Source organism: Triticum aestivum, chromosome 5D (assembly GCF_018294505.1).
Source record: "Triticum aestivum cultivar Chinese Spring chromosome 5D, IWGSC CS RefSeq v2.1, whole genome shotgun sequence".
Lineage (NCBI taxonomy): Eukaryota > Viridiplantae > Streptophyta > Magnoliopsida > Poales > Poaceae > Triticum > Triticum aestivum.
The window spans coordinates 24284533-24298151 of NC_057808.1; positions in this window are offsets into that span (position 1 = coordinate 24284533).

Below are 13619 nucleotides of genomic sequence, written 5' to 3' on the forward strand. Positions count from 1 at the left end.
TTGGTTATAGCAGTAGCGCTTTACTGAAAAAGAGCTACAGCTAGTCAAGTTAGCAGTAGCGCTTTCTGCACAAAACCGCTAGAGCTACCTGTAATAGTAGTAGCACTTTCTCTCTAAATGCGCTACTGCTACGTCCACTTAACCCAAAATCCTCACTCTCTCTGCTTCATCCCGCCTCTTTCCCCCCAAATCCCCCCGGGGCCCTGCCCTCGCCGCGCCCCTGCGCTCGCCCCCGCCCTCGCCGCGCCCCTACGCTCGCCCCGCCCTCGCCGCGCCCCTGCGCTCGCCTCCGACCCCGACCCCGGCCTCGGCTACGACCCCGGCGCTCGCCCCCGACCCCAACGCGCCATGCCTCCCTCCTCTGCTTCCTCCCCTCCCAACCTCGGCCCTCGTCGGGCCTGCCTCCTCGCCCTTGCACCCTCTGTAAACCCCCCCAGCGCTCCTTCTCTCTCTGCTAGCTAGGGTTCTTCGGTTAATTTACTTAGGTTTTAGTTAGGGCAGTAGGTTAATTAGGTTATCTACTTAGTTATGAATTTAGCTAGTTTTTATGAACCGTTCGTTTTAAAATAGGACAGAAATTTAGGGTTAAGCAATTGTAGTTAAAATTAAAGGCAGCATTTAAGCAATTGTCCAAATAAAAGAAAAGGGAGAATTTAGGTAGGCTGAATTTATATGCAAATTTAAACTGGACATGTGATATGTGGACATGTGATGTTTTGGACATGTCATGTTTGGAATTTGGACATGTCATTTGGACATGTGATGTTTTGGACATGTCATATTTGGAAAATGATGATTATGTGTAGGGTAAATGATCCGAGTGGCCTATGTTACGCCGGAATGTTGATTCATTTCCGTTCCGGTGAATTTCAGGCGCTCGATATGTCCATTTTTTTAGCAATGGTCATGCCGAAATTTTCCATGAATTTTGGCATGATTTGTGCTAGATAGTAGGCATATCGAGTGCTACATAGATTTCTTTTTTATGTCATTTCTCATTTTTTTCATACTTTTAGAATTAAACGAGGAGACTTAATCATAGGAAACATGTCGAACAACGAAGAAACTGGGCCTTCTGACCAAGATGCAGACGAGATGGATTATGAGGGTGAACAAGATGCCCTAGTTCTCTGATGAAGCCCAAGTGGGACACCCCTCTCAACCGGGCCTTGAACGAACTTAAGGGACTCCCTTTGGGCCAGCAGCCGCAATATGGTCGTGTGCATGACGCTGGAGACGGCGCCACGTGGAAGGTGTTTTACAACGAGGGCCCGGAGGCCAAGAAGCAGAAAAAGAAGTTTAGTCAGGCGGACATCGACGCGAAGGTGAAGCTTGCGGTCGAGAAAAAAGCAGCTGAGGACGCGAAAAAAGCATCCGAGGAGAAAAATGAGTTGCTACTACAAGCAGTCAATGCAGTTGTAACTGCCTACAGAAATGATTTCGCTACTAACTTGGTTCCAGCTATCATCAACTGGACGAAGGAAAATCCAGACAAGATGGTACATGATTTCCCGTTGCCCAGTTTCGTCGGGAGCAACTCCATGAACAACAACACCACCGCACCATCACTTGCTTACGCAACCGGGCCACCTCTCGCAGCCTCTCCCGCTCATAGCAGCCCGTCCTCAGTCTCTGGCGCACTAGGTGGGCCTTCGTCTTTGGCTGAGCTCGACGCCGTCACGGTAATTACATGTCGCACCAACATATATATATATATATATATATATATATATATATAGAATATTCCGTTTTCGTTGCCTTTCGGATGTTTTACGCCACAGACATATGTGTTTGCAGGCCAAAGAAACCCCGTGCACCATACTCTACTTGATCAAAGGCCAGAAGGTGGAAGTGGGAAAGGGGATGATAATGAACCCCTTGCAACCCACGTTCCACAACCAGCTGATCCCCGCTGGGCACTTCAGGGTTAGCTTGTCCAGTGTGAAATCGAGGCACGAGCATTTGCCTCCTCCAGTACATCCTGTTGGAGAGGACGAGGAGACCCCGCCGCGGATTGGAAACTGCAAGGGTTGGGTGCTGCTATGGCCGAAGAATCTGATTCGTCTAGAGCCGGCTGAGAACACACAAATAACCACACATCAACAACCATGTGCGGAGACCACCACCCCGCCTACGCAATTACCAGCTCCTGTAGTGTCGGGTGAGAGCGGCGGACGACGTGATGAAGGGGGTGCAATAGTACTGGCTGATGTAATCGGTCTTGTAGAACATATAATGGATGATGAGACGGAGGTCGACCCAATGGGTTTCCTCAATACAAACGCGTATGACTGTGACATAGATATGATGAGTCAACCATATGACAAATCGGGCTATCAGCATGCTAATGAGGATATGGATGATCTGCCCGGGCAGGAAGGTTGTAGCAGGGATTGCAAAAAGTCTCTCTTCATGAAATCCTCACAGGACACGCCTGAAAATGCCGCCTCAACACAGGCTCAACTAGCCGAGGGTCGTACAGTGCTTAGCCCGGGAACACTTGGGCAGGGGTTAAGGAAGGGTCTGGAAAGTGTGCCCATGAAAAAGGAGAGGAAGAGATCGGGGAAGATAGCTGCCTCCAAACAAGCCAGAGCACATAGCAGCGAGATGATGGATTCTGAAGAGCATGTACCCGTGAAAGGTGCGGCCATGTTCCATCTCACGGGCGAGCCGATGCTACTGTCGAAACCGCTGGAGGCACTATCAGGGGATCTCAGGAGACTGCACGACCATGTGCTGTCGACTGAGAAAAGCCTACTAGCCTCGAAGGATCCAGGATATCCGACATACGCGGCTTGTGTGCTTGAGGGGAAGTACTACGTCGACACACGGCCCGCGGAGGTGTTCTTCCTGCGGTTTGGCCATATCTTTGAGATGTTTCTGACAAGGCGGCTCGATTTTACAATCGTCCGTCTTTTTGTTCTACATATGAGCTCCGTCATGAAGAGAGAAGAAGTCTCGCAAATCTGTGTGGCGGATCCGTACTACACGCACAAGTCTTTCTTGAGTCTCGGTGACTTTGAGCGTGAAACTGCTAGGGACTACCTCCAAAACTTCATGGTACAGAATAAGGACCAGGACATTGTCCTCCTGCCTTATCATCCAAAGTAAGTCAGTTCCAGGCAACCCTTTCGTACATTTCAATCATTCCTTCTCGCTCATATGAAGAATAATTTGAGGTATCTTTTCCACGCAGCAACGGGCGCGCCGTCCTTATCGTTCTTTACCCACGAGTCTCCCACGCCGTTTATTTCGATCCTTCCAGAGACTACGAGAAGAAGGACTACACCCACATAATGAATATTCTGGATGATGCTCTCCAAGGCTTCAACATTAGAGCTGGCCACGTGCAGATCAGGAAACAAAGGAACAAGAAGATGGGTTTTGCGCATAAAACTAATTTCTGCTGCATCCATGTCGCAAAATCAAGCAAGAAGGATGGATTCTACATCCTCCATCTCATGATTGAGTTCAACACGGATCACCAAAAGCTTCGCATGACAAGCAGAAATGATGAACATATCCACAAGTGGCTAGACTCTCATGGAGAAGCGGATTATAAACTTAGAAATGACTTCTTTTGCATCCAAAGGGACATTGCGATGATCATCATGAAAGAAGTCGTCGATGAGAAGGGGATGTTCCACCACGGCCCTATATCGCGAGCTGACGTCCGAACTCGCTTAGGCATGCAACGTCAAGACCTCACGCCGTTCAAGAAGCTAGGGTCCATCCTCGATGATATGGAAGGATGGAACTTCTAGTGATTTACGATGCCGATGATGATGATATGTGTCGGTTTAACTTGTATACTTTCTTTAGCGATGAAACTTTGTGATGTCCACGGTCCCTGCCGAACTTGCATAATGCTACTTTGTTTGTTTGGGTACGATGACCTGCGTACCTCTAGTTAATTAGTTTGCGTAGTGTATGTTGCATCTAGTTGCTAATTAACCCTTTCTTTTTCGTGTTGCTCTAATATATTTTGTTGCATATGATTGTACATCCTCTTGATGAACATGCATCTCTAACAGGTACCTAGTTTCTTGATGGCGAGATGGCGGTGCTATGTCGTGTACAAAGGGAAGGTTCCGGGGGTGTACAACGAGTGGCCTGAGTGTCAGGTGCAAGTGAATGGGGTCTCGGGCGCCAGCCATAAAGGCTTCAAAAGCAGACAAGAAGGAGAAGCTAGTTACTTGAGGTTCACGCTAGCGCGAGAGAGGACTCGTAACCACCGCCTCATATATTGCATAGTTCCGCTCTCACTCATAGTGATAGCTCTTCTCGCATATACCATTGTTTAGATGGATGACGTTGTAGTTGCAAGTATTCAAGACTTGCATGTATCGCTATTTTCGAGATGATTATGAGATACCACTTTGTATTGGATGATGATTATGATGAGACTATTTGTCTATGATTACATTTGTGGTCTCGCAGCCATTGGTATGTGTATCATGATGACATTTGTATCTGCTAAAGATTCTTGTGTAAAGCCTGGTCAAATACAAAACAAATATGTAGAAAAAAACAAAAACTACTAAAATTAGCAGTAGCGAGTGCAGAAAAGTTAGCAGCAGCGCCATGATAGCAGTAGCGCGTCCAAGCAACACACGCTAGAGCTATTAGCAGTAGCGAGCTTCCACGAAGCGCCCTGCTGCTATACTTGTATAGCAGTAGCGCCGGTGAGCACGCGCTACTGCCACGTGTTAGCTATAGCGCCGGTCCCCGCGCTACTAATACACCTAAAACTCGCGCTGCTGCTAGCCTTTTCCCTAGTAGTGGGCACGCGCGACGGAGACGGCGGGGGCGGGCCGGGGCAGGGGCGCGAGCGACGGCGATGGCGGGGGCGGGCCGGGGCAGGGGCGCGGGCGACGGCGACGGCGGGGGCGGGCCGGGGCAGGGGCGCGGGCGATGGGGGGGACGGGCCGGGGTAGGGGCGCGGGCGACGGCGACGACGACAAGAGCGACGATGATGGCGGGGGTGGGCCGGGGCAGGGGCAGCCTGGCGGCGTTGATGTGCTCGGCGTCGTCGGGGGCAACTGGTGTGATGAACTCTGCAAAATTTCTAAGTGCCACTTATATACCAAGAGCATTGGTCCCGGTTCGTGGCACCAACCGGGACCAATGCCCCCCTTTAGTCCCGGTTCGTGCCACCAACCGGGACCAAAGGTCAGTTTTCGGCAGCCGAAAGGTCGGGAAGCGGCGGCCTTTGGTCCCGGTTGGTGGCACTAACCGGGACTAAAGGGTGGCATTGGTCCCGGTTGGTTCCACGAACCGGTACCAATGCAACCCTTTAGTCCCGGTTGGTGCCACCAACCGGGACCAAAGGCCTTGTGCTGCCCCGCATCAAAAGTTTAGTACCACCTCGCTAGCTGAGAGAGCTCGAGAGTGGTTTATAAGCGCTGCTGCGCCCACCCTCTCGAGCTCCTCTCAATTGCAGGCTTTCGGGCGTAACCGTACGATGTGTGCCTGTGGGCATACTGGGCCTCCTGCGGGCCTGAATCCTGGCCCAGTTTGGGTTTCTAGTCGTATTCAGGCCGTATGGGCCCAGTAGGTGGCACTTTTTTTGTTGCTTTATTTATTTTATTTTGTTTCTACTTACAACAAAATACTTATTGTTGCTATTTTTATTTATTTTATTAAAGTTTATTTTTAATTATTTTTCTTTTAGGTCACAAAAACTATAAACTTTCTGTTACTGCCATTAGTTTTTAAATTTGAATAGTTAAAATTTGAATTCTTTGAAATTTGTGTGAATCACTAGTTTGTGATTAACTTTACTATAAAGATAGATTTTGGTGTGATTCTTTTTCCTGCCATTTAATATTACTGTGTTTTATGATTCTATTCAGAAATAAATTTTGTTATTTTGTTACAAAGGGATTTCATTTTTTTGAACTTATTTGAACTCCATAGTTTTCTGTGTTCAAAATGCACCATTCAAAGCCACATCATCAATTTTCAACCATTTCTGACTTCATTTGTTATTTTTCGTGCATTTACTGATTTTTTTTCAGCTCTAAGACCCTGAAATTGAAAAGCACTACAAATGAACTTTGAAAAGGTTGAAAGTTGGCATGGCATCATCATTTCACCCACATAGCATGTGCAAGAAAGTAGAGAGGCTTACGGCAAAAACTGGATGCACTTCGTGTACAAAACGAACAATGTCTTTTGAAGTATCAGAGTATCATACGGAAACTCGTCTGTTACAAAGGGATTTCATTTTTTGAAATTATTTGAACTCCATAGTTTTTCTGTGTTCAAAATGCACCATTCAAAGCCACATCATCAATTTTCAACCCTTTCTAACTTCATTTGTTATTTTCCATGCATTTACTGATTTTTTCAGCTATAAGACCCTGAAATTGAAAGCACTACAAATGAACTCTGAAAAGGTGGAAAGTTGGCATGGTATCATCATTCCACCCACATAGCTCGTGCAAGAAAGTAGAGAGGCTTACGGCAAAAACTGGATGCACTTCGTGTACAAAACGGACAATCTCTTTCGAAGTATCAGGGTTTCATACGGAAACTCGTCTGTTACAAAGGGATTTCATTTTTTCGAACTTATTTGAACCCCATAGTTTTCTTGTGTTAAAAATGCACCATTCAAAGCCACATCATCAATTTTCAACCCTTTCTGACTTCATTTGTTATTTTTCATGCATTTACTGATTTTTTCCAGCTATAAGACCCTGAAATTAAAAAGCACTACAAATGAACATGGATAGATAAGTGACCAAATTAATAGTAGTTCATCATCACATTAAAACCAAAGTACATACATAGTTCAAATTGAACAACATATAGCTCTCCAGAGCATCTAGTTAAACCATACATTGAAACTATGTAAAACCTTTCAATGCAACAACAAATGCGATCATAATCACAACTAAGGTAACAATTGATCCAACGGCATAATGATACCAAGCCTCGGTATGAATGGCATATTTTCTAATCTTTCTAATCTTCAACCGCATTGCATCCATCTTGATCTTGTGATCATCGACGACATCCGCAACATGCAACTCCAATATCATCTTTTCCTCCTCAATTTTTTTTATTTTTCCTTCAAGTAATTGTTTTCTTCTTCAACTAAATTTAACCTCTCGACAATATGGTCGATTGGAATTTCCGGTTCAATCACCTCCTACATAAATAAAATCTATGTCACATTGGTCGGCATAATTGTCATAAACAAGAAATGAACCAAATAGTTATAAAAAGATAATATATACCACATCGGAATCATAGACAGGACGAGGGCCGACGGGGGCGGACACCAGAACCATCGCACTATATAATAACAAGGAATAATAAAAGTAAGAAAATTAGACAAGTATATATCTCAAATGAGAATTTTTTTTCTTTCAGAAAGAAGAAAAGAACAAGATGCTCACCACGGTGGTGTCGGCGACGAGATCGGCGCGGGCGATAGACGGCGGTGAAGACGGGTACGGGACATGACGGACCGCTAAACCTAGAAAAATCTCGGGGAAAATGGAGCTCGGAGGTCGAGTTTCGAGAGAAGAAATATTAACTAGTGTGGCTCGGACATTTCATCGAACACCTCATGTGCATAGGAGGTGAGCTAGAGCACCCAACTGCCCTCCCCTCGCCGACCAGCAAAAAACAGAGCAGTGTGGAGTGCTCTGCTCGCCGGCGATGGGCTATATATAGGCAACTCATTTGTCCCGGTTCGTGGCTGGAGCCGGGACCAATGGATGTGGGCCAGGAGCGAGGCCCATTGGTCCCGGTTCGTGCCTAGAGCCGGGACAAATGGGTCCAGACGAACCGGGACCAAAGCCCACGAGGCCTCGGCCGGCCACCTGGGTTCACGAACCGGGACGAATGCACCCATTGGTCCCGGTTCGTATAAGAACCGGGACTAATGGGCTGGCCAGGGCCGAACGAAAGCCCCTTCTTCTACTAGTGACTGGTGATGTTCGCAGGGGGTGGATGGACGGCATCTTGACGCGTGGGCGGTGAGTTGCTGATGGATCTCCTCCACGCTGCAGGCTCTCTCCCGCTGCACTTGGTAGCTTACGATCGTGGTTGTCAGCCTCGATGCGTTCGCGGGAGCTGGTAGAGGTGCCATCGGACCGGAGGAGACTCTGGATGACTTGTTCATCATGACGGTGGCGACGACCAGGGTCGTCGTTCTCCTCCTTGCAGGCGCCCTCAAGGTCCATGCCCTCCACCCCAACCTCATGCCCGGGTGAAAACCCAAAATCTCCTTAGATTGGGCAGCGGCGGCACTGCGTGAGTCGTACCCTTCTTGGAGGCGTCGCCTTGGGCATTTAGGTGCTCGGTTAGAGGAACTGAAGGCGGAGGCGATGGGACTAGTGGCAACAGGTGGTGTTCGCGATGGAGGAGCGGCGTGGCATCTGGCAAGTCGACAACAGCAGGTCTCAGCGGCATGGACCAGCGGGGTCTCGCCGGTGGGCGTGTGATGATGGACGAGCGTAGGATGGTGGCGTTGTCTAGCGTCGTGGTGGCGCCGACGGCAGCTAGACCGGGCAAGGTAGATGCAGCAGTACAACACTGAAGATGGTTTGGTGGCAGGTGGCTGCGGCGGCCCCATACCCGGCAGGCGTCCTGGTTGAGGAGTGCGCCGGACTCGTGGGTGCCCCATACCCAGCAGGAGTCCTGGTTGGGACCTCGGGTCTTAGATGTTAGGTTTGGCTGCGAGGTCTGTTTGGTATTAGGCCCAGACTATCAGCATCCCTTCATCAACTGAATTGGAGTAGCGACATATGTTGCTAGACGGTGGCTTTCGTCTTACTATTGTATGACTTTGTACGGTCTTGGGTGAATAATTAATAAAGTGGTTGCACGCATCGTCCAGATGCAGAGGCCGGGGTCCTCCTCCTTTTCTAAAAAAATGCAGGTTCTTCAAAGTGAGGTAGAAATAAGAGAAAATTACACAGCGAGGGAAGTCTTGCTGTACCACCAGGAAATTACACAAACATAGGACAGCTTCTTCATCTCAATGGAATCTGCAAGGGAAAACAATTCCTATTTAATCTCATTATTTTGCGTGGGGATCCCTAAATGATGAACAGATGGAGGAATTGAGAAAATAATCATTGTGTGGGAGATCAATAATTTGTATGTTCAGAAAAGGTATATGTGATAAGTCATGGATACGATAACAAATTTCCTCTAAATGATTATAGGTAAATAATCTGCTCAACTGATATGAACTAGTATTATTTATGTTCTTGTTAAAGGAGTAAGTCACAATTTTGTGAGTTCCTCATGGCGATTGGTTATGATTCATATTCATGTGGTCCACACCAAATTAAAGTGAGAAAATGTTTCACAGCATAAGAAAATTGGGTGAAATCATAAATAAATAAATAGAAATATACATTTTTAACTTAAACTTACATTTTTACTAGCGGCACCTGCATCATGGGCGAAGGCTGTTGACGCCGCCTCCTCGCAGCGCCGCTCTTCTTCTACCTCGAGCTGCCTCACACAACTCTCTCTTCTCACTTTGTCCTTCACTCAAGAACACACACGTAGGAACGCTACGCACACACGCCAAGGCAGAAACCAGCGGCTAGCTTTGCCGGCCGGGAGGCACATGTACGCACACACTAACTTGGCCCACACACTCGGCCACTAACCAACTAACCCATGCATGCACAAACCCAGCCCACTAACACTGACCCAGCCAACAGCCACTGGTAGAAAAAAACCCTTTAGTCCCGGTTCGCAACAGCCTTTAGTCCCGGCTGTGCAACCGGGACTAAATATGCGCGACTAAAGACCCCCTTTAGTCGCGCCTCTTACGGACCGTGACTAAAGGCTTTAGTCCCGGTTTTTGTGGCTGACCGGGACTAAAGGCCCGTCCACGTGGGCGCCAGTGGTCCGTCGGGGCGGAGGACCTTTAGTCCCGGTTCTCGTGGCCAACCGGGACTAAAGGCCTCCTCCGCAGGTTTAGGGTTTTAGCCCCCCTAAACCTGGTTTCTTTTTAGTTTGGAGTGTTTTATTTCTTTTATATTTTATTTTGTGTTTTATTTTAATTTTGATGAAGTTTCAGTACACATATTCTATGCTACTATATACATGCATATGAAATTTCAAACAAGAAGAATTCAAGAGGAATATATAATATATATTCAATCTCGGTGACCATATACAACTTCGAACAAGTTTCCATACACAATTAGGATGGATGACCATATACAACTTCGAACAAGTTTCAATCTCGGGTATGCATATAAATTTCTTCGTCCTCGGTATAGTGTTCTCCTTTAGGATTGATGACTTCCCTCATGAAAAATCCTGCTAATTCTTCTTGAATTAGTCGGAAGTGAGCTTCTGGACTAAGCCTCCTCCGCAAGTTATCCGTCGCGTTCCGCACGCTATCCGATGCCTTCCGCTCAGAGGTGTGTCTCCGGATGTTCTCACAAACATAGTATCCACATAGATTGGTCCCCGGTGGCTGCTTATCCACATTAACTAACCTTCTGAAATCTAGCTCATGGTTGAATTCACCGACAATTTCTTCTGAGAACCGTCTCCAAACCCTACAGGGCAAAGAAAATTAAATGAACAAGGGAGTTATTAGTTACTTGATATTAGGAATTGAACGAAAGAGACCGATCGATATAGAGCTCAAATGATTGAAAATAATTACTTTTGCAGCATTTTTCTCATGTCGGCCCAACGCTTTGGATCCGAATCCATAGAGTCCATGATTAGAACTCTGGAGGTGTGAAGTTCAATATTTAGCAGAATCCAGTGGAACCTGCGGACACGTTACATGCACAGTCATGCATAACTCATCGATTAGACATACCATTCATGGAGTAAACAAAAGAGAATGGGCACAAGAGAGAAACACTCACCCAAATTGGTAAGGAAATAGAATATGACTTTTGATTTGATGCTTTCTATGAAACTTGTACAAATCTTTCTCCACATCTTCGGGGTGATGTTGTAACACATGTCCATTAACGATAGGTGGGTCAATGAACCCAACATCATGGATGTTTCTTATTTTGCATTCCCAAATCTTCAATCTGCATAATAGCGTACGCAACAATATAGTTAGGACAATATATATATATAGTGCAGGCAATGAAGAACGAGATGAGGTAGAAATAAATCACTTACAGAACGTAGCAACTCAGCATAGATTTGTCGAGGTCGCGCAGATTGAACAGCTGGAACAATTCACACATATGAACTTGTACAGAGTACCGTTTGGTGTGATGCTCATCTGTAACATCCGCATAAACATATTCTTTGTCGGCCCATGTTATGAATTGCTTGTACCAACGTAGCAGATTTCGCATTTGTGGTGGTAGACTCTTTTCCCGCGCAGGCTCGACGAGAGGCCCATTCCGCACATATTGTAATGCTATCTCACATACTGGCGCATCCTCAAGGCCTAAGAAGGCACGAAGAGTCAAACCCATCTCGGACGCTTGTTTCATGGCACTCGCTACAGTCAATCCAAGTGCTGCCGCAGCTGCTATGATCTCGGGGTCCTCTTCCGGACCGGCTTTCACTATGAGCGGGGGGATCGATTGTTTCTTCTGCATCCCGTGCTGGTCAACTTGTTTCCCGCTTTTTTTTACTTTCTTCTTTCTCCTCCTTCAATATTTTTGCTTGCCTACGAAGTTCATGTCCATAGTCGTCAGGCATATTCAGCTCGGCTTGGGATGGTGTCGTCAAAAAATCCTTAGCCCACTTCTTTTGCTTCTCAGTGAATACTTGCTTGGGCTCAGGCTCTTTTATCGCCTTCATATCCGCCTTCCATTTCTCATAATCAGCAGACGCGGCCAATTTGGTTTCAGCTTCACTAAGTTCCCAAGGCCTTGGGAGGAGAGGCTTCAGTGATGGCTCCGGTATCGTTGTGGTCTTAGGTACATAAGGGTCTGGGTTAATAGTCCAGGAGCGGGTTTCCTTGCTGTCCGCCTGCTTCTGCTTCTTCGCCGGAGGTGGATTGGGGGGCGTCGTACCCACCGGAGGAGGATTGGGGGGCGTCGTACCCGCCGGAGGTTGTGGATCGGGGGACGGCGTCGAATGGCGTGAAGGAGGTGTAGGTGAACCACCACGACCACCGCCGCTGCCACCACCGCCACCACCACCACCACCACCATCGGAGGGGGGTGGACTTGCTAGCCTTGGCGCCTCGCCTGGAAACACTATGTACTTCTTTTTCCATAGACTGAACTGGCACTTGACATCTCCAAGTCTTCTCTCCCCTTCGGGTGTAGGTTTGTCAATCTCCAGGTCATCAAACCCTTGGACTATGTCTTCCACCGTGACACGAGCATAGCCATATGCAATGGGGTTGTTGTGGTGGAGTGCTCCAGGTGTACAGGGTAAAGCACTGCCGCTAGCTACCTTCGTGGAAACGTTCCCCACGGGATAATGCATATCACATTCTTTCATCTCCTTTACATCATCCATGGGGTAGTGAGGCTCCGGTGCACGAATCTCGATCATCGGTGCACTAGCACCAGGCGGGGCATCCGTGGAAGCCATGCTGCTTCTCCGCTGCTGGCTTCCACGATCCGCTTCATGATCTTCATGCAGCCCTGCAGCCGATTTTTCTTTTACTAGTTCATGAACGGTCTGCTTCAACTCATGGAGTTCCGATGCAAACTTCGTCATAAGATCTGCATCCCGGTCCGTCTTTCTCTTACGGCTTCTGTAACAGTACGGGTCATTGTCCTGGGAAAACCCTACTTTCCACGGAACTTTGCCTTTGCCTCGTACACGTCCTCCGTGTTCATCATTCCCGAGGGCTGTTGTCAGTGCGTCTTTCTCTCTGTTGAACTTGATCAAGCCCTCTTGAGCTTGGGTCATTGCGTCAATAAGGGCTTGGGTGGGAGCAAACTGTCTCTGCCGGTGAACACACACCCCTGTCTCCGGGTCTAGCGATCCCCCATGCCCGTACCACGAGCTTTTGGCCCTTGGGTCCCATCCCTCTATACCTAGAGGGATTCCTCGCACCCTCAGGTCCTCCTCCATCTTCTGCCACCTAGGCTCCGAAAGGCGGTATCCTCCTGGCCATAATATGATGGAACTTTTTCTTACTCGCATTATCCTTATTTTTTTCGATATTTCCTTGAAATGCTCCGATTGCTTTTGCCTCACAAATTCTAGCCAATCATCTTTCAGTTTCTCATGTTGTCCATTGAAATCCGGAGTCTTGCCCTTGTTGACATAGTCACGGGTTAAATTTTTCTTGAAGTTCCGGAATGCTTCGCCCATCTTCTGAAGAGCGAACTCTTTAACTAGCCTCCTCCTCTGACGTCCACCCGGAACCTCGTTACCGAATTCATCGACTTTGTTGTATTCCGGAGGTAGAATGAAATGTTCCATAAGCTTTCTCCAGCAATCCTTTTTCGTTCTCTTGTCGACAAAACTGAAACCAAGACGTGCCTTCTTTGGCTCCTTCCATTCCTGGACGGTGATCGGGACGTTGTCTCTAACAACGACTCCGCATTGGTTGATAAACTTTGAGGTGTGCTGTAGGGGCTTGCCGGTTTCACTGACAAACTCAATGGCATATGTTTCTCCTGTTTTCATCGCCTTGGATTTGCCACGCTTTGTCGTACTCGATCCGGAGGGCTAAAAAAAGA